Source organism: Euprymna scolopes, chromosome 5 (genome assembly GCF_053919585.1).
Source record: "Euprymna scolopes isolate OS-2025 chromosome 5, ASM5391958v1, whole genome shotgun sequence".
NCBI classification, from domain to species: domain Eukaryota; kingdom Metazoa; phylum Mollusca; class Cephalopoda; order Sepiida; family Sepiolidae; genus Euprymna; species Euprymna scolopes.
Window position 1 is genome coordinate 71,237,354 of NC_136486.1, and position 13,140 is coordinate 71,250,493.

The window sequence follows — 13,140 nt, forward strand, 5'->3', positions numbered from 1 at the left end:
AATTAGGAAACGAATCAGTACATAAGGTAATAAGCGAACTAGCTCATAAAAAACACAAATACAGACACGACTGTATTGGGAAAGGAATCCAATGGAAATTATGCAAACGGCTACACTTTGCACAAACAAAAGTACTGGAAAATAGAAAATACACAATTTTCTTGGTCATTGACATACAGAGAGAAAATCTAATCCAATCTAAGAGACTGGACGTGAGAAAGAATCAACCTGCCAAGTCGGAAATTTCCCCAACTCAAAAAAAAACAGAAAATAGTAACTTAACTAGTGAAAATGAGCTAATGCATGAACTCTGCCAGGGAACTGAAAGGAATTTAGAATATGAAGAAAGCTCATGTTATTATACTTTAATAATTGTAGAAGCACTAGGAAAAGTTTTAAAAAGTCTGGAAAAAGACATGTAGAAATTGGAATAAATAGGAGGATCGACACTATATTACTTATGAAAGCAGCTCAATATTAAAAAATACATTTAGGACGGAAACAAACCCATGTCACCAGCCGAAGCCGACCAACCACAGGTGAGTATGATCAGAAATATCAAAAAATAGTAAAAAAAAGAATGTGAGTTTGAGGAAATATATACTGCCAGAAACCCCCTCCCCAATAAACAGGCAACACAAACGTTCTGGCACGGTCTGATGAAATATTAAAACCATTTGATTAGTGTATGTTTATGCGAAATGTGAATTAATATATGCTTCTTACAATGTTGTTGGTTGGTTGTTTTTGTTTTACGGCATATCAACCCTTTTCACGTTATTTAATGCCGAATCCAAAGATTTTGAAGAAAGGTTTTTTTTAATGGAATATCAGAGAGGCGGTAGCACTCTCTATATAGGGATGGCCTATATACGCCTACAAAACAAAACTATCCAAATCTCAACTAAAATCAACTTATAGGTTTCAAAAAGCACATATTCTTACAGAGAAGCGTCTTACGAATCCAGCGAGTCTCAGAATGTCGGTTAAAATGTCAAAAGAGAGCAAAAAAGGGTACAAAAATGGCCAATTGTTCTTCTTTCTTCTTTCTTCTTTCTTATTCTTCTTTCTTCTTTCTTTTGAGACGATGTATCTCGGTGTACGAACGGTCTCTGACAACAGTTCAAGCATCAATCGACTGCTCTTTACACGGAGAAGTGCAGTGACCCATCGCTTTTTAGCTAACTCCATAATTAAATAAGATTACGTGTAATAACAAGTTTTAAACACTATATACCCAATGTAGATAGACCACTTCGAACACGGAACTTCTCTCAAAAGGGACAGCTCCAAATAATACACCGGATGCTCACAGACGTTCCAGTTTGCCAGTGGCCTATATTTCTTGGACGCTGAATATTTGAGGTGAACGTTAAGGGTTTTTCTTTAAAGAGTAACCCACCAGCGTTAATGAAACCACGAAATCTTTATCTCAGTTGATCAAAATTGTTATAAGAGTAACCTATCAGCAAATACGACGTCAAAAAACAATGCTATAAAAACAAATAATTCTTCAGATTTTGGACTGTAAAATATGTACAAAATGTCAATGCTGTGACCAGGATTCGAACCTAGGTTCGCACGGCATCAACGTGGGGTCCTAACCTCTAGACAATCACGGCTAACACTGCCGTCTGTCGCTCTTGGCAGAAAGACACATGACTACTGTCAAACTATTGAAAAATAAGGAGGAAACTTGAAATTCTCACGCATGCGCAAAAATACACTATAGCAACCATTGTTAAATGCAGCTGAATCTCTTCGCTCGCTAAGAAAAGTAGATCAGACCAGTTCTTCTAAGAACTCACCAAACGTCAAAGGAAATAAGTTAAATTAACCGCAAAAGAAACTGCAAAAAAGTCATCTTCTAAGAACTCACTGGAAGCTTACCAAAAAGAATCAAAATCCAAGCCCTAGCCACAAAAATAACTAGATATTGTGGCTACTATACACAATCTACTAATAAAAACAAGTAAGTTTTCTAAAATAAACTACAATAAATTAACCAAGTAACCTCACACTGTCACTGATTAGGACTTCATATAAAGATAACAACTACACTATTGGTGTATATACCGTTCCACATTTTAACTATTGGTGACGGGGCAGTATCTCAATTCTACGAGAGTTGTCTTGCTATAAGATAAGTGATATTATAGTAAGATACACATAAGTGTTATATGTTTACATTTAATAAAAAATGCCAAAGTCAGCACGTAGTAAAAAAGCTCAGAGAAATATAGACTATGAAAAAAACAAAGTCAATGTATTATCTGAGCAAAAAGAATACTATCAGAAAAATGCTGAAATAATAAAAATTAAGTATCATGCAAATCCTGAGGCAAAGAAGGCTGCCTCACGTGCTGACTCAAAAGCACGGTATAACAGGGATCCCGAGGGAAAAAAACTGCCTCACGTGCTCTTTATAACAAAGAACCAGAAAAAAAGAAGGCTGCCTCACGTGCTGACTCAAAAGCACGGTATAACAGGGATTCTGAGGAGAAAAAGCTGCCTCATGCACAAACTATTATAAATGTAAATATCAAAAACTGCCAAATCTTTGCCAAAACGCGAAAGAATGAACCAAGAAAAATTTAATAGTGAAGGTATGAACATTTTAGAACTTTATAATACTCTAACTGTTTTATCAGAGAGGCGGTAGCACTCTCTATGTAATATAAAACCGATAGAGGACCAAGAGGCAACTCCTAAGGCCCAAAACCCAAAGACCTAAAACCCAGCAGGAAGCGACCTGCTACTAATGGAGGCGGCAATGAGCCGCCTCCTAAAAAAGACAATACTATGATGAATGTAAGTTTAAAAATAAGACTGTAAGTAAAAATACTAATTAACAAGAATAAAAAAGCATTGGAAATGCAAAAGGATATAGGGATGGTATGCCAAAAAGTATACAAACAAGATAGCTATGAATGGCTAGGCACATGGAAATAGAATTGCATCCAAAGTATAGCCCTATAGCTTTTTACAACCGTAATGATGGCACGGAATGAAGATTGGACCTGGCAGCAATGGCAATTAAAGAGTGGCTCCACACTCCCCAAAGCCCACAAACTGGGGCCTCACCAGTGAATATAGTTTAAGGCCATATCCAGGACCTTACAATGTTGTCTTATATAATTTAATAACACAAAATGCATGGCAAAAAAATGAAATTTGATTCTATGAATGAATCTTGTTTGAAAATAGCTGTAATTGATTTAATTAACTGTAATTCATTATTAGCTAACCATCTCTCTCTCTCTCTCTCTCTCTCTCTCTCTCTCTCTCTCTCTCTCTCTGCTATTTAGGTATTTCTCTTGCTCTCTCTCTCTCTCTCACTTTCTGTTGATTTAACAACTCACTAATATTTCTTAATGCATCTGTGAGCATTTAAAGATAGACACACGGTCTTTTATCAGAATCGTAATCTGACTTGCATGCAAGTGTCTATACACACCGCAAATACATATGTAAATTAGATGAATAAGAAAAAAAAAGTCAAATCGATGATTTTGCTGTCCCAGCTGATCACTGGTGAGTATCAAAGAAAAGTATAAACAGAGCAAATACACAAAGCGATCTAGAGAGCTGAAAGGGATATGGAAGATGAAGAAAATCAAAATAATACCTACAAAGTAGGAGAACTATGAAAAATTCCGAAACACTTTGAAAAAAGAATGGGAGAAATTGGAATCAAAGGAATGGCTTCAAAGATATAACGAATAACGATAATGAAAACAGCTGAAATATTAAGGAAAACTCTTGAATGCAAAGATTAATACACATGAACCACATGCGTGAGCTAGACAAACTGCTGCTGAGGCAAAACATGAAGAAACGTTACAGGGAACCAAGAACACTGAAACTGAATATCTACATCCTCTAACCCATTTCCTCCCATCGCCCCATCATCACCCCCTCCAAAAAAAAGTGTGATACCAACTAGCCAAGAAGGGTCAAGGAGGATGGGAAGACCGAGGAGAGTGAGATGACCATACTTCCACTGGACAAGCGCGTAGAGAACCGGGCCCTTGAAGAGGCTTATTGCCACTCAATTCCAGTAGAGACTAATGGCCGCGAGAAATCAACGGTGAGAGGCTGTTGCGATTACGCAAATTTATTTGTAAATGTTATTGAAGGAGATACTTGTCACTTAGCTTGCAGGGAACACCACAGGTTTTCAGTGGAAGATCTTTGATGACCTATGTAAAAGCTCCTTTTGAGCCAATAATAATAATAATTATGGATATACAAACGGATAAACCCATCCAAGCAAGAAAACTCGATGTCATAATAGTTAACAAGAAGGAAAAGGCCTGCCAGATTGTAGATTTTACCGTTCCAGCTGACCACAGAGGAGAACTTAGATCAAGGAGACTGAGAAGCGGAGCAAATACACAGATCTGGCCAGAGACCCAAAGGAATCTGGAAAATGAAAAGTAAAGATAAGACCACGAACATTAGGAGCACTAGGGACGATACCGAAAAACTTTTCAATAACGAAAACTGCAGGAAACATTAAAGAAATCATTGAATGTGAAGTCTAACACCACTCATAAACTACACACAAACTGGACACAGAAACAGCTACAAACGGATGCAAAACATAAAGGAACGTTACATGGTATCATGAAAACTGAAACTGTATAATTGTAAGATACCGCCACTCCCTTCTTTTTTGTGAGTGTCGTCATAAACTGGCACAACACCAAATAATGAGGGTCAAGGAGGATGGAAAGACCGAGGAGGGAAAGCACTAGCCAGACCTTCGTTGGCTGAGTGCAAAGAAGACTGGGACGTTGGAGGGGGGGGCTTATTTCCACCCAAATCCCAGTAAATACCAATATTCGCTGCCAACGAGAAATGAATGGTAAGCAGCTGTTGCGATAACGCTAATTCTTTTGCAAAGGTTATCGAAAGAGGAGGAGAGTGCTGGAAATATGGGAAGACTTGTTGTCATTCAGACTCCAGGGAACACCACAAGTTGTTCTCAAAGAGCAATTTTTAATGATGGTTTTGTGACTACTCCTATTGAGTAAATGATAATAATAATAATAATAATAATAATAATAATAATAATAATAATAATAATAGACTATTTTAGTTATGCAAATTTATCTTATTTTTCTTATTAGCTTGTTCAAGCTGTGGAAGGAGCATCCTACCAGATGCCAACATTCACCCGCTAACTCAGATCTTAACAAATGTGGTACAGCTTATGGATTTTCAAATGAAGTCAAGATAGGATATTGGTAGTGGTTGTGACTCAACGGGTTACCCGTACATCTAGCATTCATATATATTATATTTCCCGTTAAAATTTAGATGGCGTTCTTTACTAAAATATGAGATTAGCAAAGAAATAAAGAACCACGTATAATGTTTATGGTGTTACTATGCCTAGATGGGCTGATATGTTGTAAAATACACAAAGCGAATCAATTGAAGGTACATGGTATATAATGCTCTCAGGAGATATTGAATCAGTTATGTCCAGTTCAAATCGCCGTGAATCCCTATTCACTTGCCTCCCCACAAGGGCAGCGCTAAACACAAGTTTAGTTTCTAATATGGGGAAAATTCAGCGCATTCTGAGTTAGGACAAAAATAAAAATGCCCCTGTCGGGAAGGATTTCTATTTCATTGAGACAAAAGATAAATTTTGTTATCAAAAGAGACACTTCACTTTACTTCTGTGCAAAGCGTTAAGGAATTTCCATGAATTGCGTGTTGACATTAACGCTCAAATACCGTTGATAAAAGTTATAAATCCGCAATATACTCATTATTCAAAAAATAGCAACTTATGTTCTATTAATAGTTTACAATAAACGCTTTATAATAGGTTAATATCATTACTGCAGGGTTGAATAACTCAAAAGAATGGTATGACATACAACTAAAACTAAACTTAAACAAAACTATTTATGATAGAGATTGGTTCCGAACAACGCGGAGAAATCGATCAGATATTCCTGGAATTATATTTGTTTTTTACCAAAAAGACATATTTGGCGATGGGAAAAATGCATATGAATCGAATAATAAAGCATTCTGTGGGTTGTTGCGGCTGATCGAACACCTGCTGCCTGACTTTTCGCGACCAACCATAGTCTTAAAGGAATTATTGATTCGAAGAATCCTTTCTTATTGTTCTTGAATATAGGACATCAACCAGAAATGAACAATATAAATCAATTAGCCCGGAAGAAAAGAAAGCATTTCTTCAGATTAATAAACTTTCCTTAACTTCTTCTTCTTCTTCTTCTTCTTCTTCTTCACACACTTCGCGTTGTTTCTCCGTTCATATATATCCCTATCTACCTATGCATGTATTAATTTATTTCTTTATACATGTGATTCTATACAACTTTCCCTGTAGAACTTTATATCTAAATGGTTTATGTTTCTCTTCATCTTCCTTTTTCTCACCTAGTTGCACTGCCCTTTCTCTGGCACTTTTTCTCATTGTGCGTGTCTTTTTTTTATCAATCCATTTATCTAGTCTACAATTTTCTCTCGCACTTTTATTCCGACTTTCTTTTGCTCTTAACTTCTCCTTCTTTTCATATTTTGCCTTTGTGTGGATGTTTTTTTATCGCTGTTTCCTTTTACACTCTGTTCATTACTTTCTATCTATTCTCTCTTACAAATCCGTTGTCTATTGATGTAGGATCTCTCTCTCTCTCTCTCTCTCTCTCCTCTCCTCTCTCTCTCTCTCTCTTTCTCCATCTCTCTCAATCCCTTAAATATCTATTTCTCCATCCGTACTTTCTCTTTCTCTCTCCATCTCTATTTTAGCCTTTCTCTAATCCTCTCTCGCTCTTTGTCGTACTCTCTCTCTCTCTCTCTCTCTCTTTCAGCCTCTCTATCCTTCTCTTATCATACTGTCCCATATAACTTTCAATCTCTTTTTTACTCTCCTCGTGGCTCTCTTTTTTCAGTTGAACGGACACTAATTGCATCGTGCCAGACTGGACAAAATGGACAAATACGATTGTTCATCATCTCGCGTGATCCAGAGAAGCCACGAGATTTTGTGTGCGAGGAGTAAGCAATAGGGAAAAGTGATAGCCTAATCTAGTCTACTCACCTCAGTTTTTCTCTTCTAAAACGCATAACTACCCAAAAAGATTTGTTTAGTATGCCAGTAAAACTACATCATACGCATATATATATATATATATATATATATATATATATATATATATATATATATATATATGTATGTGCAGTATAACCCTGGGATACGGTGGCCCTAGGATACTGCCTTTTCAGATTACGATGTGGAAAACGATGTTTTTCCAGTCCCTGGTTACGATATTTGCCCCGCCTTACGGTGTTATTTATCATGTTAATGTATTATATACATGTGTATTATATACTGTACTGTATTGTGTTACTAATTCTTAATGTCGTATACCGTGGTTATACTGTATATATATATATATATATATATATATATAAAATGAGTAAATGGTAAATGGTAAAAAAATCTGAAGTGCTCAATACTGCTTTTTTTTACATAGGCATCACCACATTATCAAGGCCCAGAGGCCACTCAAGGATAAGGGTTAAAGAGTGTACAGTAGAAATTGGACAATATAGTAATCATTAGTAATGAAAATTTGGTAAATTTGATAACTTATATGGAACGGCTCATCAAGAACTTATTTACTTTAGACTTGAACACAACCATATTGTAGTCAGCCGGAAAGCAGGAAATCGGAAGACAATTCCACAGGCGTGCAGTTCTAAGAAAGAAGCTTTGTTCATGGAATCTACGTCTAGGTTTAGGCACAGATAAAGAGTGGGGGGAATTATTGGTAGTGTTTACAGCTAGACGGGTGTTTCTTGTGAAAGTTTGGCGAGGGGGGACCATAGCTTGAAGCTCAGTCGAACACTTTCCATGAAAATAACGATACATCAGAGACAAACTCGCAACATCTCTTCTGTGAGATAGAGGTTGCAAGGAGGAGAAAAGGACATCTCCTACAAGGCTACGAAGTCTATTTTGAACTCTATCAAGGCAGGACAAGTCCTTTCTAGCAGCTCCTGTCCAGATGTGGCAACAGTATTCCATCCTTGGACGTACCTGGCTCTTATATAGATAGAGAATAGCATCAGCAGTGAGATATTTACCGGATCGATAGAAAGATCCCACCATTTTTCCAGCGGCCTTGGCAACAGATTTGATGTACGTATTCCATTTAAGATCAGGAGTAATGGTCAAGCCCAGAAGCTTGTCAAAACTTGAGGCCTCCTGAAGACGAGAGCCATTCATTTCAATTGATGCCAAATGTGGATTAGAATGTTGATGATGTAAAGAGAGAAGCTTGGTTTTAGATGCATTAAAAGTAACCAGCTACTCCTTTCCCCATTGTACTTACGTGATCAAGATCAGAGGAGAGAGAATTGGAGAGAACTTGGTCGTTTACTGTCTTAGATGTGCTACCATAAATGGTAGTGTCGTCAGCATAAATGTCTACAAATGATGTAAGGATGTGATTTGGAAGATCATTAATGTAGATCAGGAAAAGAGTTGGGCCCAGGATGGACCCCTGAGGGACACCGGCATTAATACTGTGAGCTTCTGATTTTTTACCCTCAACTACTACTCTTATGAACCTATCAGAAAGAAATGATTTAATAATTGAGAAGACTTTTCCAGCTATACCATAGCTAGCGATCTTATGAAGTAAACCTTTATGCCATACCCTATCAAAGGCTTTAGATATGTCAAGAGCAATTGCCCTAGAAAGATTGCCACCGTCGAGAGATTTGCTAATCCTATGCGATATAACTGTAAGCACATCTGCTGTAGATCTAGCAGAACGGAAACCATATTGAGTGTCACTAAGAAGGTTATTTTTGTTGAGATGGTTGATTACTTCTGCATTTAACACAGATTCCAGCAACTTACTCATGACGCACAGGAGACTTATTGGCCTGTACTGAGAGGGGGATAAGCGATCGCCTGAATTCTTAAATACAGGGCATACTGATGAGATTTTCCAGGGAGATGGGAAACTATTCCCCTTAAGACAACGTTTAAACAGTTTTGTAAGTATGGGCGCTAGTTCAGGTTGAAGTTTTTTGAGTACTATAATTGGAATACCGTCAGGGCCAGTTGCTTTACTGGAATCAAGGTTTTTGATTAGCTTGGCAACATCACGTACACATATACGTATATCACATAGCGTGTTTTCTGATACAGGAGGAAATATTGGGGGTTGGCGGCCTTGGTCGCAAAGGGTAGAATTAGCTGCAAATTTCTTGACAAAGAGTTTGGCTTTGTCTGATGCTGACGAGATTACCTCAGGTCCATTGATAATAGTTGGGATGGAGCACACGCTTCTGTTCAGGATTCTGTTTGCTATTTGCCAAAACTGGTGGGAACCAAGCCGCTGCTCAGCTACTTTGGACTTAACAGATTGAGCATACAACTCTCTTGCGTTCCTTATTACTTTCTTAGAATGGTTGCTGGCAGTCCTGAAAACGGCTTTAGTTTCCATACATCTATTACGTTTGAAGCAGTGGAAAAAGTGATTTCTGTGCACAATGGAAGCAGCACATTCTGGAGAGAACCATGGCTGGCTGTTAGGTTTTTGCTGAAACTTTTTAGAGGGTATGAAATGGTCAATACCTACAATTAACCATTCAGTCAGGTCTAATACTATAGAGGACACATCCTTTTTAAACATGGAATGCAGAGGTAGATCAGATAAATGTACGGAAGCTATCCCAGTCAGCCTTAGTGTATCGATTTACTGTACGATGGAGAGGTACGTCTGGGGACTTATTACATTTCATTTTTATCTTAATTGATACAACAGAGTGGTCGGAAGATCCAAGAGGCGACATAACAGAAATTGAACATAGTTCAGGGAAAGTTGTGAGAAAAAGGTCTAGTAGGCTCGCATACTGGCCGTCATTATCGGGCACACGGGTGGGTTCGTGAACAATCTGAGTGAGGTCATAGGCAATGGAGAAATCCTGACAGAACCTCCCCTCATCATCGGTCTTGTTTGAGTGGGTCAACCATTGGACGTTGTGAACATTGAAGTCTCCACATACGTGAATGTTAGCTGAAGGATAAGCAGATAGGACTTGGTCAATTTTCTCAGATATGCTTTGAAAGATAGTAACTCCGCTGTTGTGGGGGCGATAGAGAGTAAACATAAATGCAGTAGTGTGAGCTAAAGCAACCCGGAAGCACATATAGGGTAAGTTAGGATCTTCCCTGGAGATATCCCTCCCACATGGAAAGCTATCTTTAATATAGGCACATATTCCATGCCCATGGCGATTTTGGTGGTCAGATTTAGAAGTTAAGTTAGAGTATCCTGTAATTGCAAACTCTTCTAGGGAAATAGCCTGTCCAATGCCAGTTTCACTTAAAAGTAAAAGGTCTGGTTTAGTCTCCTGTAATTGGGTTTCAACCTCCGGAAGTTTAGAACGAAGACCCCTGATGTTGGAGAGCAAAATATGTTTTTATTGCCGTTTTAAATCGGCTTAGTTACACATGTTTCGATTACCGAATTGTGTTAACGACGCGATAATTTCATCAGGTTTCACACAAATAAATATTCCTTTCTAACGAAATTTTCGGATTGTTAACACGATTCAGTAATCGTAACATGTGTAACCAAGCAGATTAAAAACGGTAATAAAAACATACATATATACATATACACACGCACGCACGCACGCACACACACACACACATGTATATATATATATATATATATATATATATATATATATATATATATATATATACTACCAAAATATAATCGGAATTGCTCTGAACTGGATCAGGAAATCGATGTCAGCAAATAACACATTATATTTTTTTTTTATTTTCATAGTTTACATTTTAGGAATAGGAATGAAAGATATTCTCAGCATCAAGAAATCGAAGTAAAGTGATATTTATTTAAATAAATTCACTGAAAATCAAGTTTGAAGCTTTTCGTATTACCACCAGTGTTCACCGTGAATCGACGAGAACCGCTGCGTTCGTGCTCGAAACCCTGATCCTTTATCAAAATTTCTACTCCGAGTTTTAATTCTATAGTAACAAGTTTTTAATTAAATAAAGTAAAACATTGAATATCTTTTATATGGATGCCGAGAAAAGCCAACTCTGCAATAATTTTGTTCTCCTTTGATTAAAATAAAATATTCTCATACAATTATCGTGGCTGATTAAATCTCAAGAGTATATATGCTTATGGGTGTCTTAAATTCGGAGAGGAATTCATGCTAATAAAAACAAATAAAGGGCCAGGATTTAGAAGCGTTCGATTCTTTATTTTAACGTGTGCCAATCCACCACTGAATGGCAAAGATAACCGTTAATTATTGTTAAATTGGAAACAAGTCAGTGATCAATGTGATTATTTATATGCGGATGTTGCTGGAACTTTTATTTGTCTTTTCTAGTAGTTTATTAATTAATAATTAATGGACACCATCAGAATTTCTCACAATAAAATCAGAGATTTATTAAACAATTTTGGACAGCCTCACAGGCTCTAGCACATTCTTTCACATGGGATGTGCTTACATGTGTGAGGGGGTATCGACGAGACCAATAGGATATTACGAGGAAGTATTTTACGTTTAACAATCACGTAGAGTATAAATGAATTTTAACGTTTTGTAATGCAAATGTTGTACGCCATTGGCATTTTTCTCATATTTCCTCCTATTCATGGTAGGTTTAATGAAGGAAAAATTTGTTTTTCGATTACTTAAATATTACTTATGTTTTAGTGTTTGTGCAATGGCATACATATGTTTGTGCAATGTTTTAGTGTTTGTGCAATGGCATACAACAACAAAATTTCTCACGTTTCATAATTATGAAATATTAAAATGTGAATTATCATTTATACATTTGACGAAATGTTACCATTAATATTTATTATAACTAATTAAATATCGAGTAAAAATACTTATTGATTTCTAACTAATTTGCAATTATGTTAACTAATATGCAATTATCAACAAATTACAATTCCTATAGCATCAACAATTACAACTCAGTAGACACACTTCCAACTTCGACATAATATCTCTCTCCCTTTTTCTCTTCCTCTCTACACGTCTGTGTCTGCATACAGAACTATGGATCTAATCACAAACGATGTTCTTCAATATCTATTGCTTCAAACTCACTGTTACAGACATACACCAATTTACATGCATAATAGTTGACAATAATAACTTTGCATATAACCAATACATCTACAAACAAATAAGCGGTTTACTTATCCGACCTTGCCCCAGCCTCTTTGAATTAGTCTCAATCACTTGCATAAACAAACTTGCAATATGAGCACTCGATATTTGGCATTTTGACATTTGCACGCAATATATAAACGACATCATCATCCAAACATTATCTCTCGAAAAATCCTAAAAATATTCACAATATTCAAAAACATCGATACAAAGATACATTTAACTATGAGGCATCTCGACATATAGAGAGATTTCTATTATTGCATGATATTAACACGTTCCTGGATATGACCTTAAACTATATCCGATGGTGATGCCCCAACTTGCGGGCTTTGGGGAGTGTGGAGCCACCCTTTAATTGCTATTGCTCTCAGGTCTACTCTAAACCGGACTGGTAGTACCTATTAGGGTCCCAACTATGAGTTAAATAGAAACCGACTTAAAAAAAAAAGAACAAATATACTCTATTAAAAAATTGTTCTTCAAAATCACTGGATTCGGCATTAAATAACCTGAAAAGGGTTAATATGCCGTAAAACAAATATGATATTAACAACCACATTGAAGAGAGGGACACATGCAAATTGAATTCTGCATAAAAACCTCTCTCCCTAACTAATCAAAAATAGGATACCTCAAATGTAATAAAAGAGGTTGACCAAATCGCCTGCGACAAACGAGGAAAAGAGTGAAATTTCATCCCGTTTTCAAATTCATAAAGTTTCATGAGTGATTAAATAGATTGGACAAAAAATTTTTTAAAAGATAAGAGAAGACAGAGGAAATAGTCTCTCTTGGCAACCGCTCAGCAGTGATGATGGTAGTCGTTTTCTGGGTTTTAGTGGCCGAAAAGGAAGATCCTGGCATTGAACTGCCTCTCACAGTGCG